At 42.4% G+C, this 24,003-nt stretch overlaps 1 protein-coding gene across 2 annotated transcripts in view; it reads right to left on the minus strand.

The window, feature by feature from the left end:
* The window catches only part of LOC146504712 (protein NLRC3-like), a 245,145-nt gene that overhangs the window by 76,114 nt on the left and 145,028 nt on the right, over positions 1-24,003 (minus strand). The gene's annotated exons all lie outside the window — the stretch shown is intronic.

A 24,003-nucleotide genomic window follows, 5' to 3' on the forward strand; every position in this document is an offset into this window, starting at 1 on the left:
ACATTGTCCTTTCTGATGTTTTTTTTTTTATATTTAAAGTAACATGGCTGCTATGAGGCCAGCTAGGATCCCTGTGGACCTTGCCCTACAAGTTATACAGGACGGATGGGATGAAGAGTCCATTGGATGCACTGACTCAGTATCTGACATCTAAGATATAGAGGACCCAGACTATTGTCCCCCCCCACTGAACAAGGCCAGTCAGATACAGAGGAGTCCTCTGATGAGTCCTCTGAAGAGGAGATGGATATTGAGTCTAACAGAATGAGGCCCTCTTACTGCTCTAGCCACAATATTCTGAATTAGTCAGCCAGGGCTTGCACCTGGGTTTAGTACTTTCTCCCCAGGAAATATATGGAAGATGTTCATGTCTGATAATTTAATATAAGAGGTTCTTACATGCACAAACATGGAGGCACGAAGAGTAGCCACAGACAGGGGAAAAGAGTGGAAAAATGTAATCAAACTTAAGCTCCTGGCCTTCATTTGATTGACCATTCTTGCAGGAGGTGAGAAGAACTGGGATGTACCAGTCAGTGTGTTTTTTGGGAGTCCTCTGCATAACCCATTGTTCAAGGCCACTATGTCAATTCAAATATTTAAAGATATTTGCCTTTTCTTGCACTTTGATGACAAGAGGACCAGAGCCTACCGACTGAAAACAAACCACGTGGCAGCTTTCTGCTACATATGGGGCCTGTTCCTGGTCAACTGCAGGCAGAAATTCATCCTCAGTGATTGTGTTACAGTGGGTGAACAACTTGTGCCTTTCAGAGGGAAGACCCAGCTTCTGCAGTATATGCCGTGCAAGCATACAAAAGTGATATAAAAACTGCAATTTCTTAAAATTAATGAAAAAATAAATAAAAATGCAAAGGGCCTCATGTCACAAACATGTTTTATGAGGAATAACTCAAATATGAAAACATTACAACTCTTAACAACTGAGTTTATAGCAAAATGCATTATTTCTATTTGGGGTCATTTTTGACCCCACTCGTGGAAGAGTGTAGGTATTGGTAGGTTGTGCATCCAAGGGTTAAAGCATGACTATTTCTGATTCCAAACATGTTAGGTGGTTTTCTAGTTTGTTTTTTAGAATCTGCTATGAACCATCCTTACATCTCATGTAAAGCTCTGTTGTCTTCTGTTTTAACTGGATGTGCTTCCAAAGCCTAAATATCAGGTAACTGCTATTATAGCCAGTGAACTGAAGTTAGATAATATTAAAATGATCAGCCATTCACGCATTAGAGCTCTGACCGCTGAGCTATGCTGAGGCAAAAGAGATATCATGTGAAAAAGCATTCACATTGGTCAGCTCAGATATGTGTTTCTGCCGTATCTATCTCTCTTCAGACAAACTGATGACGACTGATTCCTACCTTCTGATGTAATCGATGAAGCTTCCTTGACTAAGGGACTTCCCGTTGGAGTAAAATGTGACTTGAATCATGAACTGGTCTTTTTAAAACTGAAAACGTGCATGATTTCAAAATAATGTAAATATAATATTTGTATTCAAACATACTTTGAGGAGTAAAAACACTGGATTAAAAGGTAAGCCTATAACATCCTCAGTTTACATACATTTCATAATATAAATTTTGACAATTTTGTGTCTGCATATTGCTCTGAGTGTTTAATGTCTGTTTTTCTCTGACTGACCTTCATTCATCCTCTCTATAATCGACCTCGCCACCTCCATAACTCGGTCTGAATATGCCTGCACCATCAGATCTACTGTTTTTAGTCTGTCTGCATTCTCCAGCTGGGACTTGTAGATTGTGGGTAAATCAACTCCAGGTTCATACTGCAGGTAAAAGTGGAAATGCTTCACCTCCTCGTCTCCCAAGTTCTTCAACATTTCCAGCAGCTGCACTGGTAAGGCCTTCTCCATCCCTGATCTGTAAAACATGAGAGCACATGAATCGCAGACAGTCCTACATCTCCTATTTACTTATGTAGGGCATTGCACAACAGATTACAACTTACATGTTTTAATCTGGACTAAGGTTTTTTGGGAGTTTTTGTACTGTAATGGGAATACTATTACATGTCAAATGAATCAGTAATAATTGTCATAGGTGTCCTGGAAATTAGGACCTAAATGCAGACACTCAAATTGAAGAGGCTAATAAAAAAAAAATAGGAAACTGAAAACTTCTGTTTGAGGTTACTGAAACCTAAAACTGAGAACACACACTAGGGTGAGAGAGCACTGTGGGAACCAAACACAAATGGGAACATAAATGGGAGAGAGAGAGATCTAATTTTGTTCCTTGGTTCTGCTGGAGCCACTCGCCTAGCTTGGGAGTGATTGCACCTAGTTCTCCGATTACCACTGGGACCACCGTTACCTTCACCCTCCACATCTTCTCGAGCTCTTCTCTGAGCCCTTGGTATTTCTCCAGCTTCTCCTGTTCCTTTTTCCTTATGTTGCTGTCATTCGGAACTGCTACATCCATCACTACGGCTTGTTTGTCTACTACCACTATATCCAGTTCGTTAGTCTTCGCCATTTTATTTATCTGGAAGTCCCACAGGATCTTAGCTCAGCCAATCTCCACCACCCTTGAGGGTGTATCCCATTTTGACCTGCCGTATTACCTGCCGTCTTACCTGGTGTGATAGACCCCAGCCTCTTTGGATCTTGTGCTCAGAACTTGTTCCTATGCTGCCATGATTAGTGCCTCTGTGCTGTCTTTCAGTCCAGCTTTGTCCAGCCACTGGTAGGATTTCTGGATGTCAGCCACTTCCTCTATCTGCTGGTGGTAAATACCGTGCAGGGGCCTGTCCTTCACTGAGTACATAACTACTTTTTAAGGAAAGGTTTAACTACAGCCAGCTTAAAGGCCTTTGGTACATAACCGATTATTAGAGATAGGTTGATCATATTTAAGACAGAAGCATTAATTAATGGCAGGACTTCTTTCAGCAGTTTTGTAGGAATGGGGTCTAAAAGACACGTTGATGGTTTGGAGGAAGTAATTATTGAAGTTAACTCAGAAAGATCCATCAGAGAAAGAATCTAAACAATTATCTACTGTATTCAAAGTAGCTGCACGTGATTATATGTCTGTGACATGGTTTTAAATAATTTTCTCTAATGGTTAAAATTCAATTTTGAAGAAATTTGTGCATTTATTACAGCTTTGCTTGACAGAGCTCTGCCACTGTCAGTCTGGTTACAGTTTTAAAAAAGGGTTTAATGTCCTTACTGTATGCAACTCTGAATACTGTAGCTCATGTGAAAAAGAAAGCCTCAAATGAGAAGAGGCTCCCTGATATAACTCTCAAACACACACCTTAAAGCAGATAACATGAAGTATGGAGAGGAAATTGTTTCTCAGTAATTTAGATAATCAAAATCCATGCTGTAGGAGTAGTTATTATTTTACTTTTTTTTTTTTTTTTTTTTTTTTTTTTTTTTCGCCTGTCCCATTTGGTTCTTTAGCCATCAGAATTGTTGTCTGAAGACCAACAAGGATACCCAATGGATTTATTTTGCCAAATGGATCATCATGGCATTGCCGTATTGGTCCATTTGATCGACCTTTGTTTTTATTATTTATTTTATTTTCAGTTGTTACAGACGGGACAGACATGAGTGAGGGATAGGAAAGGGAGAAAGAAAGAGGAAGGAAAAGAAAAACAGAAGGGGAGAGGGACAGTGAGAAAGGGGGGAAGAAAAAATATCTCCGGGATCACCTGTTGAGAGAAAAAGAATAGAAAACAAGCAAAAAAAACAAAACAAAGCAACATACTATACACAACACCATCGCATTAATCTAGCTAAGTGTAAACAGCAGTAAATACTAAATATTGAATGTTGTTGTGCAGCACGCAGGACAGACAGCGCACAATGTGCTTTGAAGTAGCAGCCAAGAAAGGTGTGATTTAAGTCTACAAACAGTGAACACCCATGTGCACACCTGTGTGGATCGGCGTGCTTGTATTCAAATGGTTTCCCCATGTAATGGTCTGCTAGAGGATGTAGAGAGCCATAGCCCCGTCCCCCAGGGCATGAAGCAGGCATGGAGGAGATCCAGGCCCCAGACATCCAGAGGCCCCAGAGTGCAAGAGCCCAAGGAGGACCACCGGAGGGGCATCCGTGCCACCTTCATAGGAAGGGCTGAGGATCCCCAGACGAGGGGTCACCCAGTAGCCACCGGGCAGGAGCTAGAGGGGGCTGCACCGGCGTGCCCGCCGGCTCCGCCGGCAGCCAACTGTGCCAGAGTGAACCGAGCCGCAGGCACAGAGGCCGGAGGCCCGAGGGCCCCCCGCGCCCCGGAAGAGGCCTGACCGAGCAGCAGGCGCCAGGCCCCGCCAAGTAGCCACCGGGAGTGAGCTGGTACATACCCGAGCGCCCAGCCCCGGACACCAAGAACCAACAATGCACCGACCCCTGAGGGCATCAGTCACCGGCAGGGAGTGTGGTGAGGGGAGATAGGCCTCCACACTTGGAGGGCCTTGGAGTTCCCAGAGAGGTGGAGTCTAAGACCCGACCTGACATATAGACACAGACAAACAGGCACACACAGACACAGACATGCATTCCCACCCTCATGCACACATATACAAACACTCAGCACTCGCCCAACGTAGGAATAAACGTAAATGGACATGTACACACAATCACACTCCCCAAACATACTCTATACCCCGGGTCCAGGTATCCTCACCCCCAGAGATGGAAACGGCACCCAGACCCAAGAGATGTTACCCTTCCCTCCGGGGTGGAGGCAAGCAGACCGCCCCAGGCTCCGCAGCAGCAGGGAGGCCAATCGGACAGCCAGCATCTCTTCCCAGCCCCCCCGCCCCAATGGCTAGCAGAGAACGGGGGTGTGTTAAGACCCCATACCTCCCTCCTCCCGCTCAAGTGTAGTGTTGCTGCGTGTTGCTCTAAAGTGTATTTAAAACAAGGGAGAGCATGGTGCTGCTGCCAGAGAGCAGCAGGTGTTAGCACGGCCCCTCCCGAGAACCCTCAATGTCTACATGGATTTAAAATTGAGAGGTGGGCACCGGCGCCAGAGGTAGGTTTGAATACACAGACCTTCTACTGGACGCCGTTAACGTGCCCACCCTCAAGGCCCTATATATATATATATATGTGTGTGTGTGTTATGAGAGTGTAAGTAATGTGGATGTCTAAGTTGTGAGATAAAATTGAGGCACAGGTGGCCAGAAGAGGACAGAGGGGGGGGGAATGTCTCCCCTGCACCCTGGTGACACACCTGCACCCCAAAGCCCTACCTGTGTGGGTGGGTGTGGTGGAGCGGGAAGAGGGAGGCAGCCGGGGATGGGGAGGAAAAGAAGGGAGGGGAGGGTGTCCCTCCCTAGGGCCAGCTCCCCCGCTGACCCCAATATGCACCCCCGTCCTCCGGTATCCACCAAGGCAAGGGAGCCCAGGCCCATCCAGACCGGGGCCTACGGCAGCAGCACCGCCAAGCCCCACAGGACCCGGGGCAGCCCACCCCACCCCACCGCAGAGGAAACTGTACCCACCCCAACATTCAATCATCTCCCAGACTACACAAGACACAGACACCCAGGTTAAGTTTATTCTCCACCTCTCCTATGTCTCTCCCCCACCTGCAGAGTGGACTCCTGCAAAGATGGAACAACCTCCCTGCCGGTTCAAGAGCTCCCCGGTTAGGCCGATGCACAAGAGGCCCCCTGCGCCAGGGCTGAGCCCCCGTGCACCCACCCGCCCACAACCTCGGCGACACACCGACGAGGACCGAAGCCCCCAAGGCCCAGCCAGAGCCCCAGCACGGAGGCGAAGCACCCCCGAACCCCAAACCCCCACGCCCGCCCCGGATCCACTCAGGGCCAGCCAGGCCACCAGGCCAGTAACCTACGTCCGCCAGCACAGACCATCCTCCAGCCCCGCTGCACGCGGCCACGAGGAGAACAACCTCTGAGAGCGACCAGAGCCACTAACCAGGTTATGAACACAACCCCCGGGTTAAGCCCCCCAGGGATAACGTCTCTAGGGGTCCTCCAGGTGCCCTAAGCCCATCCCAACCTCCACATCAACCACAATAGCCAAGGCGGGACCAAACCACGACCCCCTACCCCCGCTAGGTGATGGAGCCGATCAAAGGAGCCCAGAGGGATTGATCTAATGTGGTGGCAGAGGCTATATCGGGACTAATGTGATCTATTAGATAGTTTCTATATTGGCTAGAATTAAGATTATTTTTATTTTTCCAGTTCATGAGGACCGTTTTCTTGGCGATGCATAGGGCAATAAAAACCATGTGGACTGTATTAATTTCTGTAGTGACATCATCCAAATTTCCCAACAAGCATACTAAAGGGGAGGTTGGAATTTTACATTTCAGACACTTTGATAAGTCCTCACATATCTCGTGCCAAAACTTCTGCACTGGTGGACAGAACCAAAGAGCGTGGATGTAACTGTCTGGTGTATTGCCTTGACAGTGTGAGCAGTTGTTGGCGGATGTAAAGCCCATCTTAAACATTCGATGACCTGTATAGTGCACTCTATGCAGTATTTTGTATTGTATTAATTGCAGATTGGGATTTTTAATCAATTTAAAGGTTTTTAAGCAAATCTGAGACCAGACGTTTTGGTCTAAGCTGACTGATAAATCTGCTTCCCACTTTGCAATAGGAAGGGATATTGATTCATCTATTTTAGAAAGTGTTCTGTATATTTTAGATAATAGTTTGGGGGATTTAAGAGTAAGAAATTGAACCACACTTGGTGGTGTTTGTAATTCAACTTGACTGAGGTTAAATTTCTTTTTTACTATGGATTTAATTTGTTGATATTCTAAAAATCTTTTCTTGTTGATCCCATATTGTGTAACTAGTCTGTCAAATGGAATAAATTCTGTTCCCTCTAATTTATGTTCTAAGTATTTAATTCCTTTACAACTCCATTCTGGGAAATTAATCATATTTTTGTTTTGTAATATGTCAGGATTATTCCAGATAGGTGTACGTTTGCATGGGATTAATGAATACTCCGTTATTTTTAGAAACTCCCACCATGCTGTCAGAGAAAAGCTGATGTTGATGCTTTTAAAGCATTCATGTCTTTTGATGAGTTATTATTTTACTGATCGATTTCTTTTTTCTTCCTTATTTACTTCCTTATTTACTCACTTTCAAGGTGCCTTATAACCTCACTTCTCCATATTTATCTGATCTTCTCCATACATACTCACCACATCGCACACTCCGCTCTTCTTAAGCTTGCCTTCTGTCTATTCCACCTGCTCGTCTGACTGCCTTGGGACTCTAAGTGGTTCTGCCCCGAGACTTTGGATGCACTTCAACCAGATCTATTCAGAATTGCATACACCTGATTTGTCTTAGTCCATTTTTACCTTGCTCAGCTTTTATACTTGTGTTTTGTTTTGGTTTTTTTACCCTATTTCTAAATTTTATTTTTCCATGTTTATTATATTTTATTGCTGCTATTGTTCTTGTGTTATTGTAAGGTGACCTTTAGGGTCTTAAAGGCGCCTATAAATAAAATGTATTATTATTATATTATTATTATTTATTTATCAAATGAATGTTTATTTGATTCTAAGCAGAGGGACGTTCATTAGCTTAGAAGTTTTTTATTTATGTAACTAGCATCTTTCTTCCTGTGCTATCACCTGGTGCAGCTGCTATGATGGGCTGATAGAGAAGACAAAGACAAAGTCCCACATAAATAGGTCAGTCCTGCCTGACAGTCAGTCAGATACTCTGAACTCCTTCACTTATGTGGGCTTAAAAAGAGCTGATGTGCTGCAGAAGGCAGAAGTCCTTAAGTAATGCATATTAATATACCATAGGTGCCAATTTCCTCATTCAGTTGAGAGCCCGTTGTTCTGGTTTTGAGATTATTTTATATGAATATTGATGTTTTCACTACTGATTGAGTGGCTCTTCTCTTTTGAGAGATATTAGTATTGTTGAGATTGATTACATCCCTGTGTCCACAAGACAAAAACATGAGACTGAGAATATTAGGCAAGTTAAATCATAATAATAATAAATAATAATAAATTAATTAATAATAATAATTAATAATAAAGTTATCATTTAAAAAGATATAACACAATCATTAGGCTTTAATTTCCAGACATGTTTAGGTGAAATTCCTAATTATTCTATAAATGTTACACTGACTGCAGCAATAAATAATAAATGAAGTTTTCATAGTCTGTGGGCCCACTGTGGGTCCTGAATAATTTCCATGAAATATTAAAAAAACATCAAAAACATGACAAAGCACCAACTGTATGATATATGTTTAACGTGTCTGCTGGAATAAAATGTTTCTTTAACTTTTGACCTCTTTGTTCAGCTGCTGATGCTGATAATTGCAGCTTTGAAGCCTCCATTTCTGTCTTTAACCGTTTCTGGAGAGAATCTCTGTGGAGACATTTTTCTGTCAAAGAGCTTTTGAGCTGTTTTTCAGCAGCTCTGCTGTCACTTTGTGTTCAAACTGAAACACTGAAACAAAGATCCTGTGAGTCCTCATTATGACAGGATTTAGTGTCAATGTGTGTGATTGCAGCCTGAGCCTTAGATTTTTAACTCGTAATAAGGTGACAAAACATTTCAGGTCATCTTGTATATTAACACAAAACTGATGCAGTGATTAGTGGAACAAAATTCTTTCCTTAAGGACCAAATGATTCCTGTTATGTAATGAATAATGTTTAACACATTAATTTCGACGTAGCATTTTCACTATTGCTTGCAGCTCACTTTGCCTTGATCTGCTTTTGTTTCCAGATTCAGCTCAATCATGGGAGTCACTCTTGAATTTTGATTTCTGTAGCTAACTGACCTGTTCAAATGAATTAAGGCTTAATAAGGCCAGAGTTTTGCAGCCTACCAGCCAGTGGCAGTTAATGGTAGCATTTTATGAGACCCAAAAGTGCAACGAGTAACGTTGTAAAAACAACAATTAGTAACTGTTAAAGTTTTCAATGTATCTTACTCAGAAATAAAAATCTGCCACTTGCTACAAGCAAAAGCTTGCCAGCCCAACAAACTCCACCCTGTAGTTTCTGTGATACATGTTTTCAAGCTGTTTAAAACCGACTAAAAATACTCCCTGAGGAAAGCTGCAGATAATAGTAAAGTGCATGTGAGCTTTCTTGTGAGTGTTGTACTTGTCTGAGCAACACCCAGCAGAAACTGACTGTTAGTCAAACCTGAGTGATTATACAAGTTTGAACTGGTCTAGTTCACTGTGGTTAGTGTCCGTGTGAAACTAAAGTCTATGGATTCACTTCGACATACACTTTAATTTGTAGTTCACATGCCTTCTTTGCCTTTGGACATTAAATCTGTTGCAATAATTTGTACAGAGCTGTACAAGATATCAGAAATGTAACAGTTCTCCAAAATCACATTTTACGCCTCCATTACTGGGCCACAGTTTGTGTTGACTCCTCAGTTTTTCTGTAGAGGGAAGAAGTAACAAGAAAAAAAATCTTTTTATCTCAGGCCTGATTAAAAACCTGCAAAGAACACAACTATCATTTGGATAACATGCTTCAACGACTCATTAACAGCTCCAAGTATCACAATACAAGAAGATGGAACCATGACAGGATACTGCAAATGTTTCCTTTTCAGAGTAATTGAAAACCATGTGCACCCCACATGAACTGTTGTATTCAGGGATTCATTTAATTTATGTTTTACTCAACAAGAATTTCTGTGTTTTTTGACATTAGCAGTAAATGCCATTGAAGCAGGGATGCTATAGATTTTCTACTGTGGGTTTTCCTGAAATTTGGATCATCATCATGGCTTTTGAGTTCTCTGGATTTTTGGGTTACTTTTTTATTAATCCTTCCTGCCTGTGAGTTCACATTTGGATTATGGGCAGAACTTTGTACCATCAGAAACTGACTTTAAATAAGTTAAATTCAAATTCACATGGCTCAGATTGAATCTCAATTCTCCAAAAGATGATTCTGTTCATCTGGACGTAGAGTTTTGTGGGAGAAACATTTTGTCACTCATCCAGGTGACTTCTTAAGTCTCAGCTGACTGCAGGTTTCCCCAATCTTATTAACAGTACATTTGCACAAAGACTAAAAACAAGCCCACTGAGTGAAAAATGGGTTGGGAGGTCAGTTCCTTGATCATTAATATGCAAATTCTCATGACCATTGATCAACAACCACTGACAGCCACTGGTTTTGAATAAAATTATGTTTGTTTTTAGGCAAAAGTTCACTTTTTGGTGACTCGTTATTATATGCCGATATGATGTTAAGACAACTGTGTATTTATCTTTCAATTGTTGAAGTGATTGATAGACTGATTCATGAGATATTAGCATGATATATTTTGTCAGTCTAATCCTGTCAGAGTAACAAATATTTACTTCCTTTTGTAGAAATTTCATTAGTTTGTGAAGCAGTATTTTGAATCAGAAGCCTACATGTTTAAAATTTATCTGAACTCCATCTACAGAAAAAAAAATCCACTGTGATCTGCCTGTCTGTGAGTCCAGCAGTGTTAATATAAAGACCCGGAGCTGAGAGTCTCTCCAATGGTTCTCTGGTCAGGCCACATTCAGTGCGTCAGTGAGTGGGAGAGCAGCCCCTCCTCACCAACTCCTCCACAGACTGATGGAGGCAGGAAAAGCTGGAAAAGTCATCATGAAGAGGATCCACAGTAACACCGACTCTGAGTTCAGCTGCAGACCATCAACTAACTCTGCTGCTGCATCAAAGAGGAAGAACTAATGCTGAACTAAGCTGCACACAGCTGATGTTAGCCTGGAAACCATTACACACTGACTTTGATGGAGAAATTATTATTTTCTTCTTCAAAATAAAAAATATCAAACGTCATCTGTTCATTAAACAATTTGATTCCAGTCATCAATAAACTATAATATATGAAATATATACGTTTTTAAAAAAGAGCGACTTACAGTTTGTTCAAACAGAGCAGAAGATGAAGAATCTCCAGTCCACACCCGAGGTTTGTCACTGTGTTCTTGTTTCAACTTGTGTTGTCTGGCTCCAAATGCTCATTCGCTTTGCTTGTTTTTCATCTTTGTTTGTTTTCTCCACCCATTTGATTAAGGGTGCATTGGGAATATAAAATACCATACAGGCACAAGTAAGCCACATAGAAAAATAAATAAATAAAAAACAGGACAGAGTGAGGAAAACTTTTACATTTACTTTTTACATCTCTCTTTGAATGTCTCGGTGTGAGATTCTATCCAGAAGGAGGAAAACATGAGACTGAGGATAAGGCGCACATGATTTCATTTAAAAATTGTTTTAAATGATCTTAATTTTTTTAGATTAGATTCATAATTATTCTACAAATGTCACCCTGACTCCAGAAAATAATAATAATAAATGCTTCATAGTGGGAAAAAGGGCATTAAAGCGAGGGCAGGAGGTAGACTGTCAAAATAAGAGCATGTGAGCACAAAGGCGTGACCACGGCAACCAAGAAAACAAAGGTTAATCATTGTATTTTAACCCGACTAATACTTCCTAAACCTCATCTTCCACCCACTTAATTGATCAACATATTTTAATTAGACATATAAAGTATATATCATATACATGTTTTTTTGCACTACAGCCTGTTTGCTCTCATTTACATGTAGCCTCAGGCCTAAATTTTTGCTTATTCCAGTTTCATTTAACAGATGTTTTCTAATGTAATCAAGGATGTATTCTGTGCTGGTAAAATTAATAATAATAGTTAATAAACCTATATATCAATCTTCATCTGTTAAAAACGGCATTCAAATCAGCTAACTTTACTTGGTGAAGAAATAAAGTAAAAGTTTATTACAGCTATCAATTTGGTGCAGCCAAAGAAGAAGAAGAAAGAAGTCTAATTTCTGCAGATAATTGTAAGGTGCACTCTCTGTCAGTGTTTGTGTGGGCATGTTGTACTTGTCTGAGCGACGCCCAGTAGAAACTGACCCAGTAAAACCTGATTAAAGTACCAGTTTAAACTGGTCTGGTTCACTGGAGTTAGTGTTACACACCTTAGCTTGCAGTGTGTGTTTCCTCTTTGCCTTTAAACATGAAATCTGTGGCATTCATTTGTACAACAATGAAATTTCTCATGATCAGTGAAAATGTGCTTGATTGGTTCAGACACTGGATATCAGAGCTGTAACAGTTCTCCCATACCCCAGTTAAGCTAACACCACCATTGTTGCGCCAAAGTTAGTTTTTAATCCTCAATAATTCTTTAGGGGGAAGAAGTAACAAAAGACAGGGAAACAGTGCAGCTGCTCAACATCTGGAAGGCCCCTTGGCACAACCAGAACTTTATGTTCTTATTGTTTGTGCAACAAGGATTTCTGCTTCTTTGAGATGGAAACAAACTGAAGCTGGAATTTAAGAGTTATACCTCACAGGAAAATGAGCTGAAAATTGAAGTTCCTTGTTCCAAATATGTCAATCGTAGTAAGGTTAATAAATTCTAGAGGTCTGTGATGTTGAACCCGCACTATGCAGAAGACGGAATAAAATTCAGCATCTTAATTCACCATTAACTGCTCTGACTGTTATTTTCTGCAGGTCATTTAAACCAGATGATCCTGTGAAAAATACAACTTAATCATAAAGGTTGGACTTTGAAAGAAAAAGGATCAGAATTTGAATTACAAAGTCTGTGACACACAATTTTGTGAGATGTGTGTAATCAGCACTTTGCCTGGATGTGTTATGAATTAACGGAATGATGGACCCACTTGCAAGAAACTGAGAAGAGGTAGGGTGTCCAAAGGCACACGCACAGAGCTCCAGAAACATGAAGAGGTCTTCACAGAAAGAGGCAGAAATTGACATAAAACATGACATGACTGAGACCTGACACATTACCTGATGACGCTATGCTGAAATCAGTGTGATGAGCTGACAGGTGAGTAACAGACAAGAAGGTGGAGAAACCTGAGCCATCTCTGCGGGAAGGAAAACAGAAACACCACATATCCACACACCCACTGACAGGGGAGAGAAAGAGAAAAAAGGCAAGCAAGCACAAGAGGACTCAGGGATGACAGAATCGCTCAAAGCTGTAATTGCAGTGTGAAAAATTTGGTTTTGTCCTAAAACTCTACACTCAGTGTGAAGAACTTTAGCACTGGATTTAATAAAATGCTGACTCTAAAGAACAAAACAGATGTGTCTGTCCCAACAAAAGAGCATTAACCAGGAAAGTTTTTACACAACCTTCTGCTGTTTGGTTTATAGATGCTGGATTTACGAGGTGGGCCTAAAGGCACCTGTAACCCAGTTCCTAAAATCATCATTAAAAAGGAAAGAGTCAAACATGTCACGTTCATTGTTTCTGCTCTTACTCGCTTTCTTTAATGACAGTGAAACATAATCAATATATTTATTTAAACTTGAAACTGACACAGATTTATATATGATGTGTGTTTCGGTTAAACAAGAATTAAGTGTTTTTTCCAAGTGTTGATGAGCTCTGCTGAGAGCGTATTATTTTATTCCACTGCTCTCGTGTCTGTCACGGCCGAGGCCGTCTCAAAATGAAAAGGACTCAATTGCTGGTCGCCGAACAGCACGTAAGTAGTTTCAGTGACAACTTTTATTTTCACAACAAGTGTTCACAACTGGAATGTGAGTTTCACAAATGCTAAATACAACAACAAAACTTAAGGGATTTCTGCAGCCTGAGCTAAGTCAGTAATCTGGTCATTCGTCAGTGGAAAACAGCTGCTCCGAGGATTGGGCTGGAGGGAGAGTCAACCTGGGTCCGGGGAAAGGGTCAGAGTCACGGAGAATAGAGTATAGACGTTCAGGTAGGGTTTGGGAGGAATATGGGTAAGCTGTGTGTTCTGAATCTTTCTGAGTACTGCTTACTTGCCACGGGTGGTCTGTAGTGGCGTGGAGGGGTGAGTGGTCTGGGTGAGTGGTCCAAAATTCCTGGCGTTGAGGCAGGGAGGCAGGCAGGTGAACGGGATGAACAACCCGTGGGACTGTCAGGTGGTCCAGCGTCTGGATGGGGGCTCTTCGGCAGAGATTTGCGTCCGGCAACATGTTGAGTGGAAGGGTTAGCTGAGAATCGGGCGAAGAGAGGTTGAGTGCGCTGGCCTTAGGACTCCCCGGCTTAGTCACCCACAGGTGTGAGCAATCAGCAGAACACAGAGGCCCCTCTCAGGGGTGGAGATGCCGGCTCGGAGGGAGACACACTAGCACACACCCGGACCATGACAGTGTCAGCCAATCGGTGAAGCTCTAGGCAGCTCTTGTCCCGCCCCAGCGCCAGTTCCCATATTTCCGGGCTCTAACTTTCTACTAGTGATGGGATTTCCGGCTCTTTTTAGAGATCCGGCTCTTTCGGTTCGGCTCACTAAAAAGAGCCGGCTCTTTCGGCTCCGAACCGGCTCTTCAGGTTGTTTTGTTGCTTTAATTAATTTATTATTAACAATAATATTAAATTATGCACATAAGGAATTACTAATGTAAAAAAAGTGGTTGTATTTATATATGTTTATATATAAATATATGCGGTGGCCCCTAGAGACAAAACACGTACAAACTCCAAAACACATTTCTAGCATTAACTGAACTTCCAAAGCAGAGCTACTAGATCACTTAAATTACACAATTGAAAGCATGTTTGTGTATTTATACACAGGCACTCATATATATTCAAATAATTTAAAAACAATGTTCATTTACCTGTTACTACCACACACCAAATCCGGTTGTTGGTACTTCCTGGCTTGTGTAGCCACTAAGTAACAAAAGCTCAACACTGCCCCCTAGCATCCTGGAGCACTTCTGTTGACTTTTGTACGTGTTTTGAGTTTTTATGTGCTTCTGAGTTTTTACGTGCTTCGGAGTTTGTACGTGTTTTTACATGTTTTGGAGTTTTTACGTGCTTCGGAGTTTGTACGTGTTTTTACATGTTCTGGAGTTTTTACGTGTTTTGGAGTTTGTACGTGTTTTTACGTGTTTTGGAGTTTGTACGTGCTTCAGGGTTTGTACGTGCATCAGAGTCGTACGTGATTTGAAGTTTGTACGTGTTTTGTCTGTAGGGGCCACCGTAAATATACTTTTATTTATTCACTCCACATAAAATGTAATAAATAAATCATATAATATAAAAATCAACTATTCACATTTCAACTTTTAACTATTTAAATTTTCAGATTTTTCCTTTTACAAATTTAAAGTGAAACAACACAAAACACTGCAAACCACAACACAATTAAATATAAATTAAAATATGAAAACAAAAATAACATGCACATTCTCTGTCATATGGGCCTGCATGAATAAACTTTCTGAATCCTTTATCATCTGCAACTGAAAATAGTTGTGGATGATTACTATACCTTTCTAATGTGGCGTTGTTGTCCCTGGCTTTCTTTCTCTCCCTCTGGCTCTGTTCCTGTGCTACTGAGTGTAACTACCGCCCCTCCCCCTTCTGCCCAGCGTAAAGCACAAGGCTCGCATGCTGAGTGAAGCAGAAAAAAAGTGCAAGAGAGAGGGTGAGAGAAAGGGAAAAAAAAGAAAAAAAAAACCCCACGTGACGGCTCGCGATAAGGAGCCGGCTCGCGTCGTTGACGTCAAAGAATCGGCTCTAAGAGCCATTTCGTTCGCGAACGACCCATCACTACTTTCTACAGCCGAGCAGAGCTGGCGCGCTAAACTTTTTTTTTATCGGTGAGCTGGAGAAAATAACCTTTAAACAATTGAAAAACCATTTTAAACTAATATCGTTCACTAAGTGTGGGTTTGCACTTGTTGTCGTGGAGGACAGAGCGACACCAGAGGGTTTACTGAGCTGTGGCGTCACCACTGAGCGTCCTGCTGACAGCGCTAAGCTAAATGTGGCTAATTAGTCACGTGATGCACGGAGCGCAGGTACAATTGTTTAGAGTCTCTGAAACGTACTGTTGTTATGCTAATTAGATCGTTAACCGAGTCATTAACCTGTGAATATAAAAAATAAACCTGTGAAAGTTTTATGGGAGAAAAGCAGGCTTGCTGATACTGATGTCAGCTGGTTGTTTTAGCTGCTCAGTAATGTTTGTATCTCCACCTGCACTATTAGGCCTGCGGTGCAAGGAGGATTAAGCATTTTAATGCTCCTGTTCATAGACTGAGTTCTTGTGTTTACATGTTACTGAAACTGATTATTTGCACTTTGTTCAGTTTCTGAGGAGCATTTGTGATTACTGCAGTTCTTAAAAAGAGTAATACACTTATTTCTTTGTGATTATATATACAGTGAGTTATTTCTGATGGATGTAATGAATGTCTACCGTGAAAATGAATTAAATGTGACTATAGTTCCTGAATATTTGAAGCCTTGTGGGAAATCTTTAATATTACTGCAGGTTACAAATGAACTTTAATCCTGTGAACTTTGAACCTTGGCCTTTGAATGTTGTACAGCTTGACTGAACTGATGATAGCTGATCTGTAGTTCCTGCAGTGTATCACTACATTAGTTTAATCTGTGAGGGTTTTCCTTAAACTGGTCGTGACATGTTTGACCTTGTTTATAGGTCAGGTTTTTATATGGAACCAATCCAAGGACCAGTTTGGTGATTCCAGATCCCAGACTGTTCCAGTGTTCACTGGATAGTACCCAAGATCCTAGGAGGCGATATACATACACTCATTCACACACTGATGGACTTTAACCCTCTGCTGTACAAGTACACAATCACACACACACTCCTCATCGGACTCTGTTGGGATACACCTGTTTCATCACAGGCTCCACTGCTACCATTTGGACTTAAGAAGACCAATTTTCTACTTGTGCACAATTTTATTTATTTATTTATTTTGTTACTTTGGGGGAAAATTTATACATTTGAAGTCTTTGGTAAAACACGTTGTAATTCATTGTTGTTTAAAAATATCTTAAAAAGGCTTAAAATCACTAAAGTGACTTTAAAACCACACAACCGTGTTTTGTCCAGTCATTCCTGCTCCAAGAGCCGCTCTTACTCTCCTGACACTAGCCCAAGTTACCCATCACCTCGGTTATTATCTATTGATACTGTATATAACCCACATGTCTGCTACACATGAGCCTTTGCAGGGGGGGCGCGGCATGAAAAGGGAAAAAAAAACCAAAAAAACAACGCTTGCACACTGCTAGCACGGGGCGCCCACACAAACGCAAAGCAGGAGACGATCCATCGCTGAATATGTTTCCAAACCAACTTCATTCTAAGCCAAAAACTAGGAAATATGGTGAAGCAAATCTTCCCTTTGGTTTCACCTGCACAAGTCCGGAGGTAGGTCTCCCTGCAGGGTTGGTCTTTCCTTCGTCGGGAGCAGCGCTGGGCTCTCCAAATCACGGACAAACAGTATCCCGCATTCTTGATTTTTAGTTCACAAAAACTTGTTGTAATGACTAACTGCTCCTGACATGTTGGAGATGTTAGGTCTTTATACAGTAAAGTTACAGTGGGATACAAATAACATCAGGCTGATCCTGCCACGATTTGTTCCCCCGGTTCAAATCACAGACAAACAGGATCCCACAGCTGTTTATGTTTTTGAACCCATTTTGCACAGAGAGACATTTTTTGAAAAATGTATTGATAGCAATGTTGAATATTATTACACAGGAAAAAACAACTACATGTAAAATAATTACACCGTGATGCCTCTGCCTTTGTAAATGGAGGGACAGTAACTGCGTGTAAAACCTGAAGATAGAGACAAAATACTGTTTATCTGCCATTCTGCAATTCATCTCATGTAAACAATAACGTGGCGCACAGCATGACGTGAAAAAAGGCACATACCTTTGATGTTGCGTGAGGAACTCTGTATTCCTCGTCCACACGTAAAATCTCAGTTTTCGGTGATTCAAAACGCCGTTTACGTGTGGATGAAACAGCTACGTTTTCAAAATCACCCGTGTAGGTGTGGATGTAGCGTAAAAGAGTTAGTAGTTTACTTTCTTACTACCTGCAGATTACTTGTATTTGCTTAATTGTTTACTAAATGTTTGAGGTGTGAAATAAACCGCAATTGAGCAAAATATGGGTGTGTGTGGTTGGAGGATGTGTTAGTGTGTGCGTGTGTGTGCGCGCGCGAGGGGGGGGGGGCGCAAACATTTTTCTGTAAAACAAAGGGGGGGCGCAGCAAAAAAAGTTTGGGAACCACTGCTCTGAATATCATCCAGCTGGTCAGTCTTTGTCTCCACATGTGTCTTTGTTTCTCTCCAGCTGTTCTAACAAACGTCACAGGTCTGTGTGACAGAGCAGACAGGATGGGCTGTTTTTATCATAGACCATAAAAATCCACTTTTGCCCTCATCCTGTTTGTATGCACAGCACTCTGATCCAAAACCCTTCATCCTTTCTCCCAGTAAGCATGTACTATGGTGTCTGTAGCAGCTGTTAGTCTTTATAACCATCACTGCTCCCAGCAGACATCAAACATCCTGCTGGTGTTTGCACAGTTTCTCTGTTTTTTAATAACGTAATAACTGTACAGTATTTTCATTGTTGTAAACAGTTTTTTGAATCCTCGTGCTCCACCTGCCTGGGAACACATGAATTTCTCAGTGAGGGACAATAAAGAATATTTCTATTCTACAGTGACCCATGTGTGACTATCACAGCAGGCCTGACACCATCATCATGTTCACACAGTAAGCTCTGATGTTTGGACCAGTCTTGTTGGACCCTTCAGCACCAATAATAACCTGTGACGCTGTCGTCGGTGCCTTTCTGCAGAGATGTTAGCTCAGCGTAGAGGCTAATCACTGGTGGCGTACCTTTACTCTTTGCTCTCTCAGTATCTCCAACACCTTCCTCCATCATCCTCTGCTTCTCTCATAATGAGGGAAAGACTCAGCGTACGCTTCTTCATTTTCATCTTCTTCTCCATCATCAGCCTCTCTCAGAATGGCATCCTTTAAACCTAGAAGCAGGTGACCTGGAAACTCCGTCTGCCATAATTCATAGTGTATTTCTCATCTCTGCCATCTTCCAGGCTCCCTGCTGAGTCCATAACCTGCTGGTACATTCCTATTAAAGATAGGAACACCACTTTGTTATAGGTCAAAGAGCACAAAGGACATGCACACAGGCCTAAATCAGAAACTAAGTCCTGGAGTCGTGACCCGACTCTTCCTGCTGCTGCTTCTGGACTCTGAGCTCGTCCCACACTCCTGAAATGAGCCCAGCTTCACACCCACACCTGAAAACAGCAGTGTCTCTGTGAGTGCATGGAGCGGGTGGTGAGCTGTTAACAGGGTGGAGGCACTGACTCAGTATAACCTGGTGTAAAGGTGGTGTTTCACCCATGACTGATGTCAGATCTGCAGCATTAGTTAGTGACCATGGCTGATGCTGTAGCAGCTGATTACTTAGGAACTCGATACAGACATTTGAACAGTTTCTGCTCTAAATAAAATAAAATAAAAGAGCTTGGATTCGGACTACCTGTGTTACCTGTGTAGGGTCCAGGTATGACCTCCTGCAGGGACACACAGCCAAAGGTGAAGCTGGTGAAATATTTAAACATAACAATGTTTTTGTGCTGAGTGTTTGATTTATAGGACACATTTAAAACAGTGGCTGACCCAGTGATGAAGATGATGATGAGGCTGGTCTCTGCTGCCACCTGGTGTCTGTGTGTGAGTGCTACAGTCAGCTGTCCTCACAGACGGAGAAACAGCTTCAAGCCAGAGGGAGGAGGTCGGGGCGATGGCGGAGAACATGTCTATTTGAGATGATTTGTGTTTTTAACGTCAGGATCAGAGTGTTTTTCTGTGTGTGTGAGACACTTCCTGTTCACACTGACTCCATCAGCCACACCCCTCAAACCTCTGAAGCTCAGGTGAACACCATCCATCCTCATCTTTACCTCCCTCACACGCCTCTGCAGACCACACAGACCCTGTTCATGCAGCCCCTCCACTAAATAATATGACATCATGGAGTGAGGTATCATGTGACCCTTAAAGCCTGGTATCCTCTTATGCTCTCACACAGTGCTAGCATGATGCCTAATGTAAAGCCGCTCTAAGCTCATTCCTGTCTGCAGAGCCTCTGCTCATAGTGCAGGAGGCCAGCTCGTCCACTAGAGGGCGCTGTTACACAGGCACACTGTTCTGCCACTGCTTCTGATGTCTGTGAACACTCGTGTTTCTTCTCTGGGCTCATCTGGACAAAAACACCTTTCTGTGTTTGGCTCCAGCCTCATTCTGACTGACAGGAAGTGTGTTATCCATGAGCTGCACTTCTGTGAGAAAGTTTCCTGCTGTGTTTCCTGTCTGTGGACAAACACGAGTGTTTCAGCTGAGGACTTGGTTCCTTCCACCTGTCCATACAGGACATCACGCTGTCTTTTCTCTTTAAATGCAGCTCCAGGTCCTTCCACGTGCTGCTCTGTATTTGTGCAGTTTGTAGTGTGTCCTGGGAAACGTAGCAGACATGGTGTTCTTCTGCTGTTTCCTCCTTTCACTGAGTGTGAAACACTGACGCTGTGCTGTTGTTCACAGAGGGGAGCTGATTCTAGCTGCAGCTGGACTCTGTCATCTAACTGAATGTGTTGGTGCTGATCACGGGGCTCTGAGGGGGGAGCAGCAGGAGGACTCTGGATACTGACGTCAGTGTATCTGTGGAAGCTCACACAGCGTGTCTCTGTCATTCAATATTGTGCTATATATTGTATCTATGCAAAGATGAACAGACTGTGTATTCACTGGTCTCTGTGCTGCTGACTGCTTTGCTGCAGCTCTGATGTCATCATCACTCCCTCCTCCACCCTCAGCAGTCCCAGCATGCTGCTGTGGTGCACCCCACCCTCACTCTACACCTGAGCCATAGACCACACCCTCCACCTCAATATACACCACAGTTTTCTCTGCTATGGAAATGAGATCAGGAGGAAATCATTATTATTATTATTTAATAAATGCTCACATTAATGTGGGCTTATTTGTTTCATATTAGAAACATTAGTTGAGTGTTTTTAGTATAAAATGGTGAAAGTCCCTCTTTTTGCTCCTCCCCTCACCTGTGGATGGACGGTGCTGTTACCGTGGTGACAGCTTGGATGTGTTTCAGTCCTGCCTGGTTATCACTGCAGGAATCTTTACTTTCACATTTATTACAGGTAATAACTCTGATTTTTCTGTGTATTATGAACTAAATGTATCCTGATACACACAGAGATGGATGAGCAGAGGTCACATGATGAAAGAAAAAACATGGAGTCTTTGATTTATTAAGATATTTATTGATGAATGCAAACAAACCCTGACACTGAACCATCGTCCAGCTTTCACAGAACAAACCTGATCACATGACCTGCTGACCCAAACAGTGAAAAGCTCCATGGCAACAACAACAAACAGCCTCACATATGTTAACAGAGGCTGTTAGAAGCACAGAGTCTTTACAGTCTTTCTCCTGTTTGTACACAGATCTCTGCACATCTTCATCACAGTTACTCACAGACGTGCAGAGTGTGTGGATATCAAAGCTAAGTTTCCACCATGTTTGTAGTCTGTACTGGGACTCATGGAGCATCTCTCTATGAGCACTCAGTGCTTTAAACAGTGAGTCCCACTTTAACCAGCAGCCTTCACACCACACAGACATGGAAACTTCAAACCCTCAGACTGAAGTCACTGGCAGTCTCTGGCACCAGCGACTGCGCTAACAAACACAGCAAACAGTGAAGGTTTGGTAGAGAAAGCTGGTTGGGTAATACCAAGTACGCAGCGGAGGAGGCAGGGTTACATTACTAGATGGTTAAACATGGAACTATTTTGCTGTCAATAATTGAAATGATTAAAGAAACTCGACAAGCTATTTATGCAAGATAATTCATAATTTTATAAACTGGAATGATGAAATTATATTGGCTGGATCTGATTATTGGGGAAATTGGAAATTACGCGCCTGTTCCTGAGGTCCAATCCACCATCTTTGTTTCAGTGCTGAGCTTCATGTTCTCCCGTGTTTGTGTGCGTCCTCTCCGGTACTCCGGCTTCCTCCTACAGTCCAAACACATGCAGTTAGTGGGGTCAGGTTAACTGTGAGTGGTTGTGTCTCTGTGTTATTCCACCTTAATCAATGACTTCCTGTTAGCATTAAGTGCTTCTGTAGGACTGATGTCATTTTCATGGGTTGATCATTTAAATGAAGCTGGACTCAGATGCAGTAAATAAGTTGATTGATCATTAATTAATAAAGCTGGTCAAATACATCACGTGGACACATGTGATTGTGTATTGTAGTATTGATCCCAATGCTGGTATCAGTACTGGATCAATAACACTGGATGGATGCGTTCAGCATGGAGCCCCTGAGCTGTGTTACAGACAAACATGAAAACTGACAGGTCTGTGTCATTCACAGTCTGTGACACTTCTAAACAACAGAGGCTGACCCAAGTGCCTCAGAGCCAGGCACGCTCACATCACAGCTCTCTAAATAAGCCAGTTTCAAAATAAGAGCTGAAAGCTGTGTTTGGTTGTGTTAGCTTATTATTGTGGAGACTAACATTCAGTGATCATGTGTTCAGACTCATAATGATTACTCTCATAAATCCTGATCTTTGTATTTACTGTGTGTTGGATCAATAACTGAGATTCATCGTATCACACAGCTGTGCTGCTGCTGCTGGTGATGTCAGCACATCTGGAACAATACGAGGTATCTGCTACCAGACTGAGCAAGACGTGAGACCTGTGGACTGTTTAAAGCTGTCCCTCCACAGGTCACTCAGACCTGATCCACACCTCAGTGATATTCTCTGACTTCCTCAGTAGAGAGAGAAACCATTCAGATCTGGGACGATCAGCTGACTGATGATGTCACACAGACTGTGTTTTTCAGGAACAGTGATTCTGATGTGAGCCTGCTAGCTGACAGCAGACCTGATGAAACCACATGTTCACATCTGTGAGGACAGACTGGACTCTTTGACTGCACCTTGGTTCTCCTCAGAGGTCTGTACAGGAGCATGTCCACCCCCACTGAAGATCTCAGTCACTGTGAAACATAGAAAGCTGCTTGTGTAGCCTCTGCCTCACATGTAGATACAGCTACAGGTTTCTCTGTCAGTCAGACTGAAACAGTGTCCTGATGCTGCATCATTCAGCTCTGTGCCCCAGTCAGCATCATTGTGAGCTACCAGTGTCAGTGTTTCTGCCCTTTTCCTGTAACACTACACTCAGCACAGGCTCAGCTGCTATCCAGTGTTGGACTTTGGCTTCAGCTGCTGTGATAGATCCTCTAACATAGATCAGCTCTGCTACATGTTGTTAGATAAGTGCAGCTGCCTGTCATGTCCTGATGTTTCTCTGGCTCAGCAGCTTCTCCATCAGAGGTTCACATGGAGCTGATCCAGTATCTCCAGTAACTGTGTTCTGTGCCTCACTGGTTCATCCTTCTGTCTGTGTGACGTCAGTCAGATGTTGAAGTTAAACTCTGTAATCTTCACTGTGTCACAGAGTTCAGTGAGTCCCGTTATTCACAGTATCAATCAGATCATCAGAGAACAGCTGATCAGCAATCAGTGGTGCCAACAGCACCTCCTGTGGTGAGAGGATGCAATAATGCAATGTAGCATTTTTACACTCAACACTTCCAGTCATGAAACTGTCTGTTGGATCTGTTTGACGTTGCTTTCTTGTGTTGCTTTCTTGGTTAGAGTTCCTCACAAATGTCCAGATTATTCTTCTAATGAGGCGTCGACCATGTTTTCAGTTCTTTGGAAGAAAACATCGCCCTTTGCCATTCTTACTTTTCTTTGACTTGTTCAAATGCAGCTGAACTCCAGCTGGTATTTTATTGGACTTTGCAGCTGTTTCTGGTCATCAGTTCATTCCTGCAAATCTCTGAACCTGAACAACAATGATGCTGCATTGCTGGCTGATCCCAAAAGGTTGATTCTGTTCATCTGGACGTTTTCAGAAACGTTTGCTCACTGATCAGGTGACTTCTTCAGTCTCAGCTGACTGCAGCTTTACAACCTTACAAACAGC

Source organism: Neolamprologus multifasciatus, chromosome 13 (assembly GCF_963576455.1).
Source record: "Neolamprologus multifasciatus chromosome 13, fNeoMul1.2, whole genome shotgun sequence".
Taxonomy (NCBI): Eukaryota; Metazoa; Chordata; class Actinopteri; order Cichliformes; family Cichlidae; genus Neolamprologus; species Neolamprologus multifasciatus.